This window comes from Cucurbita maxima, unplaced genomic scaffold, assembly GCF_002738345.1.
Source record: "Cucurbita maxima cultivar Rimu unplaced genomic scaffold, Cmax_1.0 Cma_Scf00035, whole genome shotgun sequence".
NCBI lineage: Eukaryota > Viridiplantae > Streptophyta > Magnoliopsida > Cucurbitales > Cucurbitaceae > Cucurbita > Cucurbita maxima.
In genome coordinates, this window is record NW_019272051.1 from 1,785,045 (window position 1) to 1,796,933 (window position 11,889).

At 35.0% G+C, this 11,889-nt stretch overlaps 1 long non-coding RNA gene across 1 annotated transcript in view; it reads right to left on the minus strand.

The window, feature by feature from the left end:
- Window positions 1-10,901, minus strand: part of LOC111467968 — a 14,150-nt gene extending 3,249 nt beyond the window's left edge. The window contains exons 1-2 of the long non-coding RNA XR_002714666.1: window positions 10,872-10,901; window positions 10,802-10,804 (exon numbers count right to left, since the gene is read on the minus strand). This is a non-coding gene — a long non-coding RNA (uncharacterized LOC111467968). The remainder of the gene's footprint in view (window positions 1-10,801; window positions 10,805-10,871) is intronic.
- Between the last annotated feature and the right edge of the window lie 988 nt (window positions 10,902-11,889).

The following is an 11,889-nucleotide window of genomic DNA, read 5'->3' on the forward strand; positions in this document are numbered from 1 at the left end:
TTTTTTTTTTTTTTTTTTTTTTTTTTTTTTTTTTTTTTTTTTTTTTTTTTTTTTTTTTTTTTTTTTTTTTTTTTTGCATGTGTTAGGCTTAGACATAATGGGGATGCTTTAACAAATATTGTTTTAGAACTTGAAGGTGTAGGACATTCATCAATATAGCCTAATCCTCTTTTATCACTATAATGCTTACCTTCAATTATTTTATCTATTTTTTATCTATTTTTTGAGAACATATAGTTAACTTTTGAATAGACTCGTTAGCCTTACCAAGTTCTTGCATAGTATTTGATTCCTTTACTTTGAGTAATTTAATTAACTTATCTTTCTCAAAACAATCATGCTCAAGAAATTTAATTTTATCTACAGTTTTCTCATCACAATCAAATACATGCTTTTCACATGGTATATCAAATTTTACAATTATTCTCTTTTAAGCAAGAAGTTTCATTTAATAAAGGCTTATTTTCAATAATTGAAGCCTTATATTTCTTTTGAAGTATAACCTACTTTGAACCAAGTTTTTATAAATCAAGTTGCATCTCCTCAAAAACATTAAATAATTATCATATGAAAGAGATTCAAGAATTACCTCATTTTCTTCATCCTCTTTGTCACTATGAGCCATGAAGCAAAAATTTGCGACTTCTTCATCACTTGCACTTTCATCACTATCATCCCAAGTAGCCTTCATTGCTTTCTTCCTGGATTTCTTAGATAATTTGAGGAGAGAACAATCCGATCTTATATGACCCGACTTTTTACATTCATAACATATTATCTCATCATGTTTGCTCTTCTCACCTTTTTGGTTGGTGAAATGTTTTCTAAATTGTTTCTTTCTTTTGATGAAATTTGTATACTTACGTGTGAAGTAGGCAACATCATCTTCATCAAGGGCTTCCTCATCGTCGGAGTCAACTTCCAATGTGATGGACTTTAGGGTTATACTTTTCTTCTTTTTGGATTCCTCTTCTATGTGCTCCTCTTCCATGCACTCATTCATGGTAATCTCATGATTACCTCATTTTCTTCATCCTCTTTGTCACCATGAGCCATGAAAAAAATTTTTGCGACTTCTTCATCACTTGCAGCACTTTCATCACTATCATCCCAAGTAGCCTTCATTTCTTTCTTCCTAAATTTCTTAGATAATTTGATTTGAGAACAATCTGGTCTTATATGACCCAACTTTTTACATTCATAACATATTATCTCATCATGTATGCTCTTCTCACCTTTTTGGTTGGTGAAATATTTTCTAAATTGTTTCTTTCTTTTGATGAAATTTTTATACTTACGTGTGAAGTAGGCAACATCATCTTCATCAAGGGCTTCCTCATCGTCGGAGTCAACTTCCAAAGGGATGGACTTTAGGGCTATACTTTTCTTCTTTTTGGATTCCTCTTCTATGCGCTCCTCCTCTTCCATGAACTCATTCATGGTAAACTCATGATTACCTCATTTTCTTCATCCTTTTTGTCACTATGAGCCATGAAACAAAAATTTGCGACTTTTTCATCACTTGCACTTTCATCACTATCATCTAGAGTAGCCTTCATTGCTTTCTTCCTTGATTTCTTAGATAATTTGAGGGGAGAATAATCCGGTCTTATATGACCCGACTTTTTACATTCATAACATATTATCTCATCATGTTTGCTCTTCTCACCTTTTTTGTTGGTGAAATGTTTTCTAAATTGTTCCTTTCTTTTGATGAAATTTTCAAACTTAGTGAAATGTTTTCTAAATTGTTTCTTACTTTTGATGAAATTTTTATACTTACGTGTGAAGTAGTTTCAAACTTAGTGAAATGTTTTCTAAATTGTTTCTTACTTTTGATGAAATTTTTATACTTACGTGTGAAGTAGGCAACATCATCTTCATCAAAGGCTTCCTCATCGTCGTAGGCAACTTCCAATGTGATGGACTTTAGGGCTATACTTTTCTTCTTTTTGGATTCCTCTTCTATGCACTCCTCCTCTTCCATGCGCTCATTCATGGTAATCTCATGATTACCTCATTTTCTTCATCCTCTTAGTCTTTATGAGCCATGAATAAAAAATTTGCAACTTCTTCATCACTTGCACTTTCATCACTATACTCCCAAGTACCCTTCATTGCTTTCTTCCTTGATATCTTAGATAATTTGAGAAGAGAACAATCCGGTCTTATATGACCCAATTTTTTACATTCATAACATATTAGTTCATCATGTATGCTCTTCTCACCTTTTTGGTTGGTGAAATATTTTCTAAATTGTTTCTTTCTTTTGATGAAATTTTTATACTTACGTGTGAAGTAGGCAACATCATCTTCATCAAGGGCTTCCTCATCGTCGGAGTCAACTTCCAAAGGGATGGACTTTAGGGCTATACTTTTCTTCTTTTTGGATTCCTCTTCTATGCACTCCTCCTCTTCCATTGTTAGATAAAACCTGAGTTTTTACAGTTTTTCCTTATTCACACGATTTCAGAATATCTCCGTTTCACCATTTGACAAAACACGTCGAATGGATCACCAAAATTTTAGACGGCAATTTTGCAGGGAGTGACACAGATTTAGTTGGCCATTCTCCAGCTAGGATAATGATTTAGTTGGCCACTCTCCACCAATTTTTAGAATAATTTATATTTAAATAGGAAATTTGTTCAGAATATTGAACCACGTGATTTTGGAAGCAGTCATAATTTCAGTCATTCTGTCTCTCTCTTCTTTATGCATTTTTCTTCCAACAACCAATTTTCTCTCACCCAATTTCTCTGAAAACAATGAGTGGTATCAGAGCCAGGTTGAAGCCATTGGTGTATATCATTGTAGAAGAGTCAACCTATCAACAAATAAGTTGAATAGCTTAAGTGGTTAAAGCGTTGATCTAATAATACATAAGTCTCAAGTTCAAGTAGAAGAAAATGCAAAGTGTAAAAAACACACACATCGTGGGGCCCAAATATTATATGAGAATAACTCTTATTCCTATAATATTTAGTTACTTTTAGTTTGGTCAAAAACATCATTAACAACCTTCATGATCTCTTTGTAACCCATCATTTTAGATTTTGTAGTTTTATCCCAACAAGTACATTCGTAGGGTAGGTAAGTATTGGAAATAAAATTAAGCTGCCACGGGGCCTTACATGTATCTGCCACGGGGCCTTACATGTATCTCATGTATGGACCAATGATGGAGACCATAGGATATCCTATGGTGATTGAATCTTGTGAATGGAAAATAGAAAAATGGGAGACGGCTATTTGATTGGATGTAAATTTTTTGTTTACTGTTTACTATTTACTTATAGTCAATTTATAAGACTGTAAGTAAATCTCGGTTGAAACCTCGAACGTTGGCTGGCGAACCTCGTCAACCAGAGCCGGTAGGTTGAGATCAAGCTTAAGGTCGAGCGGGAGGACGACGGTTGAAATTGAATCAAAGGGAGGAGGAGGCACCATGTGGTCATGAAATTGATGAATCTTTACTATAGAAGGCGGAGGTGGGGCTTTGGCGGCACCATTAGAGGTAGTCCAACGACAATGCTTATGACCACCCAATGCCTGATCGGAAGAGAAAATCCTATGACAAATTGAACATTCATGGACTTTGGTTTCCCTCGTAGACCTGGAATCATGGTGGAATTCCCGAAATTTATGAATTATTGTTGGGTTTAGTGGGAAAAAATGAATCCTCGAATACGTTGTCATTTTCATGTGGGTTGAGCTCCATATGATCAAGTCATGCGACAAAGCAGCCCTTGACCTTCTTGAACACTTTCTTACACGATTTACATTCGGACATACTTAGAAATTACAATAATTTAAATCAAAGACTTGCTTAGTCTTCTCAAAATTATAAATTTATAAAATTAGATTTAATATCTTGGTAACCCTTCCAAATTTAATAAAATTAGAGGTTAAATTTAAACTATTTAGTATACTAAAAATCTAGAGGTTAGATTTAAACTATTTAGTATACTAAAAATTAGTTTTAATGATGGACTAGATTTAAACTATTTAGTATATTAAAAATCTAGTTTTAATTTGTGGAACTATTAGAAACTTAATAAAATTAGAGTTCTTTCTTCCCATATTTTTTTTAACTTTTTGAAATGTTTTTTTTTTTTTTTTTTTTTTATAAGAACAATTACAAATCTATCTATTTTTCTCGTAAAATGTACGCAGTGGATGAACGTCGCCGCAATCGCAGTTTCTTTTCAATCTACAATCAACATAACCTATAAAGATATACATTTATCTAATAGAGCGAAAATCTAATGTCACACTAATATACCAAAACAATCAATTATGCAAATGAATATTACATATATCCCATATATAATTTGAAATAAAATACTTATCCTACTACTTTTAATTCAAATTAAAAATCAATAGCTCTAATAGCCATCGGAGTAAGTGAACTTTTCATCGCATAACGGAAATATTGGGAACCATTTTGATTTTATTAAGAAGCAGAAACCCTAGCTTTCAAAACGAAGTATTCCAACCATGCAAAAGTTCCTCATATTCCACAAGTTCTTCCTTGTATGACTCCAAGGTTAAGGCTTGTGTAACTAAGGAGCATCCGGAAAGAAAATCCAAAGGGATGGGAGAAGAAAAATTTTGAGAATTCTCTCTAGATATAATTTCTAGAGGTGGGAGGGATTAGTATGGCTCTGACACAACGGAAAGTCCTATTTATAGGGAGTCTTAAGAGAATTTTTGTGAAATAATATATTTGCATATCTAATATATTAGGATATAATATCTTATACAAATCATATATAAATAGTATAAGATATCCTAATATATATTTAACTAAAATATTTATTGATTTAATATTTAATTATATCAAAATATTTTTATTTAAGGTATCAAAATACATTTATTAATTTAATATTTAATTATATAAATACAATAAATATATTTTTCCTTTTTAATATATATAATATACTAAATATTAATTTGAATACTTCAAATTAAATATATATTTTTTATTTATTTAATATATCTAATATATTACATATTAATTTAAACTTTTTACATCAAATCTATTTTCTCCTTATATTTAATATATCTAATATATTAATATTAATTTGATCATTTTAAATTAAATCTATTTTCTTCTTTTATATTTAATATATCTAATATATTAAATATTAATTTAAACCCTTCCAATTCGTTTTTCAATTAAATTGAACTTTTTAATGTTTCTATGACCTAACTGGTGCACATACATATTGTAGACTTCAATCATATAAAACTCTTTAATTAATCAATTTCTTTTATTAACTATAGATCATTCCAGTATAGATTTAGAGTTTCACTCTTATGTATTATAAGACAAGTTATATCAATTGATATAATCATTACAAGCAAGTCGATCATTTACCAGTTGTTCATAATTACAATTGGGTCAAAAGTCCGTTTTACCCCTTTATTTACATATTTCACCCTCAAGGACCACTAATTCTCTAATGAACAATTTATTTATGATTCAGTCATAAACCAAGTCCCTCCCGGGCCAATGAGAGGGTAGGGCTCCATTGTTCAAGTCCCAAAATCAGTACTTAAGAAAACAACTCATCTACTTTCCTAACATGAAAATGAGTGAATTCCATCTTATGATATTATGTTTTCAACCCCTCTTTGGACAATTCCCCAAAATGGTAGGCATATTGAATCCGCTAAAAAAGTCATTCTCACCCATGTAAATTAAAGGACAAGCCCTCACATGAATGAGTTCACAACTCATTCAGGATTAAGATTGTGGACAAGCCCTCCAATCACTATAGGGGTACAAATGAAAGCCTAGGAAGAGTCTTGCAAAAGAGAAATAGTGAGAGAAAGGGGTCAGAGAGAACCTAGAGAGGAGGAAGAATGACTCGGAAGACTCACTGAAAACTAACATCGGAGTCTATTTGGTCAAGATCATGATGCAAGGAGCCTTTCTTGGGAGGGAAAAGAGAATGTGGGTGGTCAGAGTCCCATTTTCAGTAAGAAATCGAGAAAACCCACGAGGTAAGATCTTGAACGTTTTCTCACATCTACGGTTTTTCTTTGTGAACCAAGATTTGAAATCTTGATATATTCATCTAGGAGCAACTCTCCACAGGATATGTGAAGAAGTTTGGCTGAAACCTCGATCTAAAGGCGGCAATTTGAGAATCGTCCAAGAACAGAGAGAGGAGAAATTCCAGCAGCCACTTGTTGACGGCGAACGGCAAGACACGGCTGGACAGGCAGGGGATTGTGCCGAGCGTCGCCCAGAGCCACGCATCAAGCGTCAGCTGGAGCCATGCAGCTCCACCGAGACGGTGATACGTGTCGCCTTCGAACCCAAATCAGTCGCGACCCACACGAGCGAATCGACCCACTGACTTGCCAAGTGAATCGAGCCGAACTGGAACACCTGGATCGCGGCTACGCAGAAAGCGCGTGCGTGGTACTCATGTGTAGACCTTCTCCCGACGCATGGAAGCATGTGAGGTACGTTTTCGGCCCGTCTGACTTCTGTTTGCCTGATTTTCATCCCAATTTCAATTCTAATCATATTTTTATCTGACTTAGGACATAATGGGAAAATCAGTATTTTTGGACACCTTACGGACATGAAAACACTAGCAAAAGGGCACGCATCAGCCTGGTAAGTCACCACCCACCACCCGGTATTTAGGAAGAGATACTTGTAGGATTCACTTGGATTGCATGCATGCTAGTACATTTGCTTTAGATTAGCATTCCATGAATGAGATTAGGTAGATTGATTGTTATAAGCGTATTTGGTAGATTATCTAGGTGTTTCTTGTATGCTTTCAACTTCCGCTATATGTATGCACATGTTTAATTCATGTTGAAATAGTGAACTCTGCGTTTCGGGCACTTAAGGGATGATATTGCCCTGTTGAGTATGCACATCTATTTTGCATGAATTATGTATGATGATATTAGACGATGGTTGCATGCACACCCTATTATTTTCCATAACTCATTACTATGATAAGCCTACGGATTTATAGTTAGCGAAAAGTCACTCAGTGTCACGACCCGATTTTCTAGGCTTCAAAAAACCGAATCGCGACTAAAAAGATAAATCGAAAACAAACAAAAAGAAATGAAAAGTGAAGTAAAAGGTAAAAATATCATTTAATTAAAACAAAATAGAGAAAAGTTTTGTTTCAAATTAATAAAAAGCAATTACAAATACAAAATTAAAATCAAATATTTCCAACGAGAAATACAATTATAAAGGAAAATACAAGACTCTAAAAGACTAACAAGGGACTGACGCTTTGGAACGACCCACTCTGTGACCGCACAGCTCTCGAACGCTCCTCCACCTCAACCGGCACCTGACAAAAAAAAGTAGAAAGGAATGAGTATACAAATTATACTCAGTAAGCCACCTACTTGTAGGCTCTCTTTGCATCTTAATTTAACAGGTTCCCACGGTTTCTTAATTCGGTTATAGGACATCTAGTTCTAATCTTAGTCCCTTGGAGCTTGCCCCTTGGGTTTCACCGGTTCATCGTCCTTTCATTAAATGCCTAGAGGTTCCTTACTCCAAGCTAATATGGTCGGTATGTCTCTATGAGGTGCTACCTTTACCTGGCTATCTGAGACTACATGGTATCTAGCCTACGAGTGTGCTGAATACCCCTACACCCATTCCCATGCAGCTAATGGGTTGTACAACGTGGGGACACATTTCCCATGCAAAATGGCTAAGAGCAGTAAGGCTGATCAGGGACCCTTGGTCCTCCCACGAAACTATAGATATCGTTCTCACGCTAGCAATCTATGAACACTCCGAGGTACTTTGTTGCCGTGGTAAACCGCTAAGTTCCTAGGGAAAAATTAAATCTGACTAGAGCGACATATTGCTCCTAACAGTAATCCCCTAAGCTTATCATGGAAATGGGCCCTAGCAATTAACAGAGTGTACATGCAACCGTCTTCTAACATCACAATATATAATTCATGCAAACTAGTCATACCGGCTCAACGGGGCGATGACCTCCATCAAGCACCTAGAGCACGAAGTTCACGCTCAATGGGGCGAATTCGTCCATCAAGCGCCCGAACACGGCATACACAATTCCAACATAAATTAAACGCATGCATACATACAACGAAAGCTTAAAGCATACAACAACACTTATGTAATTCACCCAATACAATCATAACAATTAATTTGACTAATAATTTACATGGAGTTAATCTGAAGCAAAACTACTAGCATGCATAGAATCCAAGCGAATCCTACAAGTATTTCTTCCTAAATACCGGGTGGTGACTTACCTAGTTGACCTGTGCCCTTTTTTATAGCGTTTCTTTGCCCGTGAGGTGTCCAAAAATACTGATTTCTTTAAATTAGGTCCCTATTCATGTAAAAACAGTATATAGAACTGGAACCACGACAAAAATAGAGCAAACAGAGAGCAACCAAGCCAAAATGGCCATTCCACACGCACTCAGGCGTCAGCAGTGCGCTGGGAGTGCGAGGGCCACACGCGCACCTACCTCGCGCGCCAGCCTCTGCGTAGTTGCGGGTCGGCCGATCCAGTTCAGCTCTCGTTTGCAGTTCGGCTCGGCTTCGCAGGCAACACGTGTCGTCGCCTCGCTGGAGCTGCGATGCTCCAGCCGATGGTCGACGCGTGTCCAGCGCCTGTCGCCGCCCTCCGCCGCTCACCGAACGACCCCCCCTTTTTTTTTTCTTCTTTCTTCTCTGTCCTCTAAAATTCGTAACACTTACCCCTTTTCCGATTTTCATATTTTTCGATCTGTAGACCAGATCGATATGATTTCTTCGGAAAAGTTCTAGATCGTGTTATGGGCTACGTCCTAATATTTTTTTTTGTAATTTTTGTTTGACTACCGGACGAGATAAGAACATCGAAAGTTCGCTCACCATTCTCGAACATTCTCAGATCTCCGCCTTTGGGTTGAGATCTTGGCCAAACTTCTTCACAGATCGTGTGTAGAGTTGTTCCTAGTGAATATATCAAGATTTCAGATCTTGATTCACAAAGAAAAACTGTAGATCTGAGAAAATGTTTAAGATCTTACCTCGCGGGTTTTTCTGATTTCTTGATGGAAAATGGGAATCCGGCCACCCACATTCTTTTTTCCCTTCCAAAAAAGGCTCCTTGCATCATGGTCTTAATGAGGGGCAAACTTACCTATTTGCTCCTACATTTCTTATTTTTTTTTCTATTTCTATTTCTCTTTCTTTGGTATTACACTCAGTCTAGATACGACCTTGAACCTAATAGATTACCACGGCGTAGAAGTATCTTATGAGTGTTCCTAGACTGCTAGTTGTCTGAACGACCTCTATAGCTTCGTGGGGAAACCAAAGGTTCCTGATCAGTTCTTATTGCTCCTAACCGTTTCGCGTGAGAAATGTGTTCCCACGTCGTACAGCCTGTTAGCTGCACGGGAATGGGTTAGGTCGCGCCCCCCAGGAGACTATCATGAGCTTAGGAAGTACTCAGCACACCCCTATGTCAGATACCATGTAGTCTCAGATAACAATGTTGAGGTAGCGCCTCATAGAGAGACGTCGGTCATGTTAGCTTAGCGTAAGGAACCCTTAAGTATCAAATGAAAGGACGCGAGAACTAGTGAAGCTCCAAAGAGTAAGTCCCAAGGGGCAAGCCCCAAAGGGACTAAGACTAGAACTAGACGTCCTAGAGCCAATTAGAAGACCGTGAGAATTCTGTTAAGTTGAGGATGAAATAAGAGCCTATATGTAGGTGCCTTACTATGTATAATTTTTATACTCATTCCTTTCTACTTTTTTCAGGTGTTCACTGACTGCCGGTCGAGGTAGAGGAGCGTTCGAGAGCTGTGCGATCATAGAGGGGGTCGTTCCGGAGCGTCATCCCTTTTCGATTTTTGGAGTCTTTGTAAATTTTCTTTATATTTGTATTGTATTTCCTTTCTGTAAATTTAAATCCTCCTTTGAAATATTCAAAAATTAGGCTTCACTTTCTTCTATATTAATTTTATTGGATTTTCATCTTTTTATTTTAACTTTCTTTTCTTTTCTCTTCTTTTTGTTTGTTTTCATTTCGTTCTTTTGGTCACGGTCATAGTTTCAAAGCCTCGAAAATCGGGTCGTGACATATACAAACTCATTGTATAGGATACCCCCACTTACATGTCTCCACGAACGATTTAGATCAAATCATTTGTAACGATTACAAAGTGAGTCGTACCAATAGTGTTACTAGGATAATGCACATAACCTTATCCATATACTATAAACTCTTTTAGGTTATTACTTGAACATGATCCTCTTATATGTCAACCATATATTGTTCAAAATGACATTAATAACTTTGGATTTTTATAAAATCGATAAAAATTAAATTACAAATAAGATAATAAAAATTATTGTTAGAAACTAAATAATTAATTACTAGACTTTATGATATAAATCCCAACATTTTGGTCTTATGTCTGAAGGAGGGATGAGGAAATAGATACATTTTGTGAAGAAATAAATACATTTTGGTTCTATGTTAAAAGGAGGGTGAGGAAATATATACATCTTGGTTCTATGTCCTTAATAAGGAGGGATGAGGAAATAGATACATTTTTGTTCTATGTCAAAGAGAGGTATGAGGAAATAGATAAAACCTTAAGAAAGAAGTTTAGAAATGAGGAAATAGATAAAACATTGAGAATTAAGTCTAGAAATTAAGTATTTACAAGTTTTTCAGTAGAGAATCATTACATGTGGCAGAGGAGGAAGAAAACATTTCTTGGATGATCTCTAAAGTCAACAGAATTCTCTAAACACAACCTTTATAATCTTATTGTGACGTAGAAGCATGCATCCTTGTCTTGTTGTTTGTTTTTTATTATATTACACAAAATCCGAAAAAATGAGGTGAAAAGAAATACATTCAATGGAAATATTAAGTATATTTATATATCAATAATCAATTTAGTCCTACAATTCGTTATCATTACAAAAATTAAAATGTCACCTAATTACATAAACTTTATTTCCAATAGCTTTCTTAAATTAGACTATATAATACCAAACTTGTGAAGTCAAACCCGCACTTCAAATACACCTTTCAGGTCACTTAATTACATAAATTATAATTCAAATAGTTTTCTTAAATTAGACTATCTAAAACCAAACTTGTGAAGTCAAACCCGCACTTCAAATACACCTTTCAGGTCACTTAATTACATAAATTATAATTCAAATAGTTTTCTTAAATTAGACTATCTAAAACCAAACTTGTGAAGTCAAACCCCCACTTCAAATACACTTATGCAGTCACTTAATTACATAAACTTTATTTAAATTAGCTTGAAGTCAAACCCTCACTTCAAATACACTTTTGAGGCCACTTAATTACATCAACTTTTATTCAAATAGCTTTCTTAAATTAGACTATCTAAACCCAAACTTGTAAAATCAAACCCGCATTTCAAATACACATTTGAGAGATGTGCTTCACCTCTTTTCTACTTCGATTTTGAAGTTTAGCACGATGGAAACAAACAGTTTTTTTTATCATTATTTATCCCTTGTACTATATTACAATAGATGAATATTTAACCTAACTTTAAATTTTCATTTAAAGTAGTGAACTATGCAGATTTTTTTTTTTTTTTTTTGTATTAAAATATAAAAACTATATTCTTCCTTCTCATCCGTTGAATATTAAGTAAATTCATATCTCAATAATCCCTTTAATCCATGATCATTTTTTCGTATTAAAATTTATCAAAGGAGTGTAGCACAAGAGGGAAAAGAAAAAAAAAGAAAAAATAATAAAATAAAGGCTAAAGTCATCCTAGGGGCAAATAGGTAATTTTGTGACTCTAGTTGCTAAAAGGGTCCAAATGGAATCTTAGCATTTGTTTGAT